Here is an 8,100-nt window from a genome sequence, read left to right on the forward strand (position 1 = left end):
ACCACTTATATCTCTTTGTATATTCACGTACAAGCCTGCTTAGAACTGTTTTTTAATCTAATATTCATCGGTATTCATTTTTCCTATGTCTGTCTTTCATATTAGTGGTATAGTGCATTATAGTACATACACACAATGTAACTTACATATTGTTGGAGTTCCGGGTTGTTTTCAGTTTCTTAAACATAAATACAGGACAAAAACACAGTAATTTTACAAACAAATAGACAATCTGACAGTGGTTAAATAATTCAAGCTGTAACATGGTATAATAATTTTATGGATCCATTCAAAGGTTATTTTTCCCATCACTAGATCTTTTTCACACATCTAGATTGTACATTGGCCAAGCTATATTACAGTAAAACACCATTTCCTTTGATGTCATAGGAGGGTACCCATAGAGAAACCAGTTACAATCACGATTTACAGCACTTTTCTTTCAGATTGAGGCCTATATTTATTTTAGATACAGAGGTTAACCTTAACAGAAACAGACATGGACTAATGAGTCAGACTGCAAAGTCCTTTGACCTACAAGGTCGATGGTTCAAGCTCACCAGCCACTCCTCAGAAAGCCTATACAGGGTCACTATGGGTCGGAACCAACTTGAAGGCAATTAACAACACTATGCCCTGATAATGTAGTGGTTAGGAATTGAGCTGCTAACCTCAAGGTCAGCAGTTCTAAACTACCAGCTGTTCCGTGGAAGAAAAATGAGACCTTCTGCTTCCGCAAAGATCTGCAGCCTCGGAAACCCTGCACAGGGTCTCCATGAGTCAGAACCGACTCTACGGCCCTTAACAGTAACAACAACAACCATGCCCTGAAGTGTGCACCCAGAATAAAGCAAAAGGGGATCTCAAAGTGAAGGCGGAGGTGAGTGCAGGAAAACAGGGCTGAAGACTCCTAAGAAAAGATTCAACAGTGAGATCCAGACTTTGCAGCTTCATTCTGGGTGGGCATGCATATCTTTTCAAATGCAAATGTCTCAACTCAGTTTCTGGCTCAAGATACCACCTCAAAGTTCTAAAGAATCCAATCAAGTGTAGGCCAAAGGTCAGTTTACAAACTTTCCATAATCATAATTCCCAACATCCCCATTACACATTTTACTATAATAAACAGAAGCCAATAACCATAAGGTAATCAAATACGTTAACCTTTAAAACACTTAAGTTCCCTCCACCCTGGACTATCCCCATTCACAAGCATATGGCCCTGGGCCAGTTCTGGGTAGGCGTGCATCTTTTCAAATGCAAATGTCTCAACTCAGGTTCTGGTCAAAGATACCACCTCAAAGTTCTAATGAATCCAATCAAGTATAGGCCAAAAGCCAGCTTACAAACTTTCCATAATCATAATTCCTATTCCACCTTTTAAAAAACAAAAATCTGTCAACATACATCCCAAGGCTGTGGGCTCACCATGAGAATTCCCATTGTACTTAAGTGTATGTAGTGCCCTAGGGCCCACTCAGATTCTGTAGCCGGAGCCGTGGAACTGTACAGACCTGGCGTGACAAGCCACGCTTGGGTTACATGCACACTCACATTCAACCAATCACACAGAGTTTGTGGCAGTTCCAACCACCCCCCACCCCCTTTTGGGGAGTCACTGACTGAGGCCTTGGAAGAGGATTAGCCTTCCACTTCTGTCCTTAGGGACAGGCCTGACTGGGTTTAACCCATGCCCCGGGGCATACCTGTTCCAGAAGTCTTGGCTGGTTTCTCTGGTTCTCCTCTCCTTTTGAGTCCGGTGGGGAGAGATGGGTGCGGCAGCTGGCTGCCCCCACTCAGGGGAGGAGGGACTGTCAAATGTGGCAGTCATCCGCTGAGGGGAGCTAGCCATTAGTCACTCCCTGACTCCGATCCGGTGGCTCAACGGACCAGCAAAGTCACTTTCCCGATCAGGGAACCAAATGTTACAGCAGTTTTAGATTTGCGGTCGAAGAAACCGAGGTCACTCAGAGAGGTGAAGAAGAGCTTCAGATTTTATTAAGCCGGCTACTCCGAGGAGCTAATTTCTCCAGATTGTGAGCCCCCGAATCACGGACCTACAAGAGGTCAGAGTCTGGGGAGGGGCCAGGCTGCATACCTGTTTGAGGGCAGGGGGAAAACCAAGGTGATTAGTCCCATTTGGTGACCTGATTAGCATTTTAGCTTGCCTCCTGAGTGGAGAGGGCAGTGAATATTTACCTTTTCCTGTTCATAATCATTGTAATGAAGCAAAGTACATGATTTGTTGAATATAAAACTGATGATCTGCCCTGTAAACTTTCACTCAATTCACAATACAAAACTTCAAAAAAAAAGAGAAAGAGAGAAAATAGAATTATTTCCCATAAAAAGCCAACATGGAATTCCAATATTACATTCCTAGTCGAATTGTCCGCTAGAGAGCAGACTGATTTTACAAACACCTAACAGAAGCAGAATTTTTCTCAACGACTACAAGTTCTTTTGCCAGAAAACATAGAGATACACTTTTTAAGATAGAGAGAAATGCATGAATAAGACTTTAGACTTAATAAAAGTCTTGGGAAGTTACAAAACACATTCTCAAAATTCAAGGGTATTTACCTTATGGATTCCCCTGGGGTTGGAGGAGTAGGGGGGTTAATTACCCCATTTTTTTACTCCTTAACAAGAACAACATTAACAACTGGTCCATGACCCCCAGAAATCCTGCCAGGGAAGAGACTTTGCTTCTCTGCCAGCTATGCCATTTATTCTAAAAGAAGAAAGAGTCTCCATCTTCAAACATAAAAATATTAGAGGCACTCTTTATTAAGTTTTAAGCAGGAGTTAAAAAGAAGACAAAATGAACATAGATCACTGATTTGACACCATGATTAGTTTCCAAAGTTCTGCCTTTAAGAGATGACATTGTATGAGAAAAACTCTTGGGATGGTCCATCTTCAGGAATGAGGTGGGTCCAGGAAGTTGCTAATTGAAATTGTTGACTAATGTAACAATAGAAGATCATGGAGGTGGGGAAAGAAACGTGTTCTACAACTAGGAACTTTAAACAAGGGAAAGTAGGTGACTTCCAGGAAAAGATTGTTAACCCCATGTTGTTGCTGTTGTTAAGTGCCATGGAGTCTGTTCAGACTCATAGATCCTGCACAGGGTCTCTGAGGCTGTAAGTCTTTATGGGAGCAGAATGCCTCATCTTTCTCCCACAGAACAGCTGGTAGTTTCGAACTGCTGACCTTCAGATTAGCAGCCCCATTCGTAACCACTACACTATCCCCATTATATAGAGGCATAAGCTGGAGCCCAGGAATCTGGGGGTTTTTTGCACCAGGTCATATGGCTGGGAGGCATAAACTGACAGTGTTGAGCCTTGTACTTGTTAAGTGCCTTCAAGTTGTTGCCAAATCATAGCAACCCTGTGTAGGGTTTCCAAGGAGAAGCTGGTGGATTTGAATGGCTGACCTTGTGATTTGGAGTCCAGTGCTTGATCCTAGAGCACCATACCAAGGAGTCTTGTAGTGGGGAAATAACCCAAATTGAAATATATTTTATAAAGACTCCTTTATTAAGCCGTAAAGAGGCCAAAGATAAGTCATCAAGATGAGAGAGACCATCAGCATGAGGCCATCCATGATAGAGTCCAAAAGAGTCACAGCTATCTGACCAATCATGGTGGCTGTGTGCCGTGGAGTCGGTTCCGACTCATAGCTACCCTGTACAGGGTTTCTGACGCTGTAAATCTTTACGGGAGTAGAACACATCATCTTTCTCCCGCAGAAGAGCTGGTAGTCTCCAACTGCTGACCTTGCTGTTCGCAGCTCAATTCACAACCACTACACTACCAGAGCTCCTTGGCCAATTACAGAAGATGAAAAAAATCATAAAATCATGATTGGCAGCAGATCAACTCTGTATAGAAGTAGAAGTGGGAAAAGGACCATGATTGGGTTATGTACACTACTGCAGATTAGAAAAGTTTACAAGATTGGTCCCAAAGCCCCCCAATCAGTCTTTGTCAGAGTATGACTCATAACCAAATGGTCCTGGTAACCCAGTTTCCAGGCAAATATCTGAAGAAGAGGTTGTTCCTCCCTGGACTGACTGATGGGGGTCCTAGTAATGTACTTTCAGATACACCTTGTCTGAGGGCAACGCTTTTGGCAATGCCAGTTAGTGGTAAGAAAGAACTCAATGGAAGTTGAATTTACATCAAGACTCATAATGGGTTTAAGACTACCAACTGTTTTCTACAGTCTTCCACAAAGGCTACTTAGAATTTCAGCTGTAATAAGCCTCAAGTAATTATATTGTAAAATTTGTGATGAATGCTATAAGACTAAAATCTTGTTTGACAACACAAACGTGCTATATAAATTGACTAGGTTAGGATCTGCTAAGTTATAACTCTGTTTTATAATCACAGGAAATAGTATTCTCAGTTAATGCAAGCCTAGAGTGTTGAAGTTTTCCTGATTATCAAAGGGAATTGATTTCATCGTCTAGGTGTCTTATTTATATCAAAGGATAAATTGTAGTCATCATTTCACTTTCTCAAGCTCCCTTTCTGTACTCCAATCTACTCTTTATACTAAAATAATTTGCTTAGTATAATCAGAACATAGAATCCTTCCTAAAATCACTCGATTTAAGTGACATTCAAAATGGAAACCATTTTCTTCAGGGGAAAAGCTATAAATAAAGGCTAGGACTTTTGAGGACTTTCTGCCTTTCAAGTCAAACATTCTTTGTGAAGCAATTCAGGAAGATGACAGGAGAAAAACCCCAGTACTAATACTGCAGACCAAGAAAACAAGTGTATTCTGTGGGAAGCAAGGGCAAAACTAAATACAAGGCAAATGGGGGTGGGGGAGGAAATGGAAACTTCTGGATCCAGCAGCGATAGCTCTCAGGGAGTCTGCTATTCAATTAATATAAATACAGATCCAGTACAAGCTTTTCCCTCATGCTTTCTTCCTTGTTAATAACTCATATCTGTTGGAGCTCTGGTAACGTAGTGGTTACGAATTGGGCTGTGAACCGCAAGCTCAGCAGTTCGAAACTACCAGCGGTTCCGCGGGAGAAAGATGAGGCGTTCTGCTCCCGTAAAGATTTACAGCCTCTGAAACCCTGTACAGGGTCGCTATGAGTCGGAACCGACTCCACGGCACTTAACAACAACAACAACAACATCAGTCTTTCTAGGGCAGTTTCTCCCAGACTCGAACCTGCAACTGAGAGACTCACGGGTCCTGAAAGTGTTGCAACCTCTTTGGATCCTCATGGATACACCCAGAGCTACAGGATTGTGCATTTTCTGGCAGAATCAAATTGACATCCTCACAATGGGCACACAAGTTTAAAATTAATTTTTAAATATTACATTAAAAGCAAAGGCTCAGGATCTTTCGCTTTGCCTGCCTTGCTGGGTGAACTCACCACCTTTCTCTGGGCGGTTAGTAAACTGGATTGGGCACAGGAGAACAAAGGAAGGAAGCCTGCGAATAGGAGACAGGATGCTCAGCCATTCTGTGTTTCTGTTCTGCAGAGCGCTGGGAAAAAGACTGGAGAATCCAGCCCTTGGGAGACAAGCAGAAGCCACACAAGATGGTAGCTTTGTCTTTCCCAGGTATAATGTAGCTGAGATTTTGGTTCATATTCGGAATAAGATCTTAACAGAAGCCGATGGTAAAAACCTCTCCAAGAATGATCTTTACCCAAATCCAAAGCCTGAAGTCTTGCACGTGATCTACATGAGAGCCTTACAAATAGTGTATGGAATTCAACTGGAACATTTCTACATGATTTCAGTGAACTCGGAAGTCACGTAACCACATACAATGGAAGGTTTCTTGTCAGTCAGCAATTTATTTATCCATCTGAACTCTTTCCTGCCCATCTGTCGGGTGAATGACTTTAAGATTGCTGGTATTCTATATCCCAAAGCAAAACGGACAAGTCGCTTTTTAAGCGGCATTATGAACTTTATCCACTTCAGAGAAGCCTGCCGTGAGACATACATGGAGCTCCTTTGGCAATATAAATCCTCTGTGGACAAAATGCAACAGTTAAATACTGCACACCAGGAGGCATTAATGAAGTTGGAGAAACTTGATTCTGTTCCGGTTGAAGAGCAAGAATTCAATCTGCTTTCGGATGGTATTCAGGAACTACAGCGATTGCTCAATCAAGTGTTTAGTCAAAAGACGATAGTGTTGCAAGAAGGGAATTCTCAAAAGAAATCAGATATTTCAGAGAAAACCAAGCATTTGAATGAACTAAAATTGTCCCTGACTTCTTTGAAAGAAGTACAAGAGCGTTTGAAAGCAAAAATTGTGGATTCTTCAGAGAAGCTAAAGAATTATGAAGAAAAAAATGAAAGACACCCTCCAGAAGCTTAAAAATTCCAGGCAAGAAGTGATGGAAAAACATGAAACCTATCGAGATTTGGTTGACTGCCTGCCTTCGTGTCAGCTGGAGGTGCAGTTATATCAAAAGAAAATACAAGACCTTGCAGATAATAGGGATAAACTGACAGGTATCTTAAAGGAGAGCCTGAAATTGGAGGAGCAAATTGAGAGTGAAGAATCAGAAGTAAAGAAATTGAAGGCCGAAGACAATTCCTTGAAAAGACTGATAATTGAGAAGAAGGAAAAACTTGTCACAGTACAATTCAAAATAAATAAGAAACATGAGTATATCAAGCAGTACAAACACACAGTAATTGAGGATTGCAATAAAGTTCAAGTATAAAGAGGTGCTGTCTATGCGTGATCACAATTAATCACGAAATCCAAAAAACTGAATTTGGAATTCAACAGCTAAAAGATAACCACTGAAAGGGGAAAACTGAAATCTCAGGAAATTTTTCTAAACTTAAAAACTGCTTTGGAGAAACACCATAAAGGCATTAAAAAAGACAGCAGAGGACTATTATGCTAGGATAGATGAAAAACAGCTGAACTGAAGCGGAAGATGTTCAGATTGTCAACAAAATGACATCTTTTCCTCTTTCATTTTTTGGTTTGTTGTTGTTAAGTACTGTGGAGTCGGTTCCAACTCATAGTGACCCTGCACAGGGTTTCCGAGGCTGCAAATCTGTACGGGAGCACAAAGCCACATCTTTCTCCTGAGGAGCAGCTGGTAGTTTCGAACTGCTGACCTTGAGGTTAGCAGCCCAACTTGTAACCACTATGCTACCAGAGTTCCTTGTTTTTTGGTTTAGAAAGGGACTATTTAAGTTGACGCTCATGGCAATGGAAGTGTCAGAATTATCAAATAAGGCTGACTGTTTTTATATACTCTCATAGGTGGTTGTTTTCTAAGATGATGCATTTCACATAGTTTTATGCCTTACACTTAAAATAAATTGCAATTAAAACTCAAGTCTCTACTCTTCCCCTTATTATAAATAGTAGTTGAAGTAAAACAAAAATAGTTGTATTTGAAACAAAATTTTTCTGTAATTATTTTGGCTTCTGTTGTTTTGTTGACTTGTAGAGATAGATCCTTTATTGAGCCCGAACTACGTAATGGAGCTCTGGTAGCGTATTGGTTACAAATCGGGCTGCAAACCGCAAGGTCAGCAGTTCAAAACTACCAGCCGCTCCACGGGAGAACAATGATGCTTTCTGCTCCCGTAAAGATTTTACAGCCTTGGAAACCCTGTTCAGGGTCGTTATGGGTCGGAACTGACTCGACGGCACTTAACAACTGGAGGTGAATGTTTATTACTGCTTTGTGGATAAAGTAACTATGGAAGATTAAGTAAATAACTGTGCCATGCTCTTTACGAGATCAAAGTCCGTAATGTTTCTACTGTACCGCACTTTGTAATTTAATTCCTTGAAAAAGAAAGTTTGAGTGTAGTAGTCTGTTTCATTATGCCTTTGGCATTATTATGTGGAAAATTATCTGAAACACGTAAAGTACTTCGAATACTGCCTGGCCACGGGCAGGCAGACAGTACATATTTTCTCTTAGTGTTTAGAGCCACATGAGTTCTGAGTGCTTTAATTCTTTGTCAGAGAGAAACTCTTATTGTGGGTAGAGAACAGGCTTTCATTGAAAGGAAAATCCCTGGAGAGAGAGGAGAAACAAAAACCAAGTACCCAGAGAGAAAC

The 8,100-nt window shown here is 41.1% G+C and overlaps 1 pseudogene; it reads left to right on the forward strand.

The window, feature by feature from the left end:
* Nucleotides 1-5,493: 5,493 nt before the first annotated feature.
* On the forward strand, nucleotides 5,494-6,976 carry LOC102816418 (annotated as a pseudogene).
* The last annotated feature ends 1,124 nt before the right edge of the window (nucleotides 6,977-8,100 follow it).

This window comes from Chrysochloris asiatica, unplaced genomic scaffold (genome assembly GCF_000296735.1).
Source record: "Chrysochloris asiatica unplaced genomic scaffold, ChrAsi1.0 scaffold00198, whole genome shotgun sequence".
Lineage (NCBI taxonomy): Eukaryota > Metazoa > Chordata > Mammalia > Afrosoricida > Chrysochloridae > Chrysochloris > Chrysochloris asiatica.